Genomic DNA, 1,507 nt, shown 5'->3' with positions numbered 1-1,507 from the left:
TTCTAAATCTCTATATTATATTTTTGTATAAAATAAAATTTACGTCTTAATATTTTATTTAATTTAAAAAAATAAAACTTAAATAAATAAAATAACTAAAACATCTTTATTAATTAAAAAAACTAAATAAAATCTTATTGTATTTTTATTTTTCTTTTTCTCCTTTTTCCTTTCTCCTTCCTCTATCCCTATGTTCACTTTTTCTTTCTTTTGCGCTCTCTTTGCCTCTCCTCTCATCTTTGTTCTCTTCTTTTCTCGGCAACGACGACAATATTTATCATCATCATGCCATGCCGCTTCTGTTAAGACCGTATCGTACTAGTTTCACACCTTTCTAATTCTGCACCAGACGTAAACTAAAATTTTGTAACATTTTATTTCTAAAATACCCTCCTTCAAAATTTCATATTTCAATTCTATCCTTCATCTCCAATCCCACCCCACCTCTCACTCTACCAACATAATTAGTGCCGCATAGATCATATTCAATAACAACAATCTCATAACAACATATGGAATTTCATACCAACAACAACAATAATACTAAAAATAACAATATCATAACTTCAACAATCTCATAACACAAGAAGATTTTAAAATGAATAGAAAAGAGAATAATGGAGATGACATGAAACTGAAACTAAGGTGGCACGACGAACTCGAAAATGGCAGTACGACTTGAACAGAGGCGACACGGCTTGTGTCCCCACTTTTTGAAAGTACGAAAGAACTGAAATTTTGTGTTTTGTGTTTGAAATTTTAGTTCCAAATCACCATATAATATTGAGTCTCAATCCCTCAAGTCTCTCAGGTAGCGTTTGGTGAAGAGACATAGACAGAAAGATTGAGACTGAAAGACAGAGATTAAGAGACAGAGATTGAAATAAATCTCAATATTCTGTTTGGTGCAAAGTGGGAGACAGAAATTGAAACAAGAATGAAACTCTAATTTAATTTGTATAAAGGGTAAAATTGGAATTAATTAATTGAAATGAGGATATTTTAGGTATAAAATGTTATTAAAGTTTCAGTCTCCATCTCTAAAATTTTTAGTCCCCTGTGTCCCTACTTTTTGGAGGTACTGAAATTTTAGGGACAGAGACAGAAATTTTAGTACCAGTCTCTGAACCAACAAACAAGATATTGAGTCTCAGTCTCCCAGTCTCTGTCTCAATACCTCAAAATAAACGCTACCTCAGTGTCTCCATGTCAGTCCTCCAGTCTCAATCACAGTCTTAGTTACCAAACGCTATCTTAGTTTTAGGGATGGCAAAACTCTTCGAAATATGGGGATCTCCGCAGGGACCGCTCTAAATAGGAACCCAAAGACAAAAAAAAAATCTGCAAAAATAGAGATGGGGTTAAATTTTTCTGAAGCGGGCATGGGAATTCACAGCAAAGATCCCCATAATCCCCAAATTACTAAATTTGTTTAAATATCCTTAATAATTTATTTTTAATATATATTTTTTAGTAATTTCACGTAATAATATATATATATATATAT

The sequence above is a fragment of the Arachis ipaensis genome, chromosome B03 (assembly GCF_000816755.2).
Source record: "Arachis ipaensis cultivar K30076 chromosome B03, Araip1.1, whole genome shotgun sequence".
Classification (NCBI taxonomy): domain Eukaryota; kingdom Viridiplantae; phylum Streptophyta; class Magnoliopsida; order Fabales; family Fabaceae; genus Arachis; species Arachis ipaensis.
Note: the sequence above shows the minus strand (reverse complement) of the source record.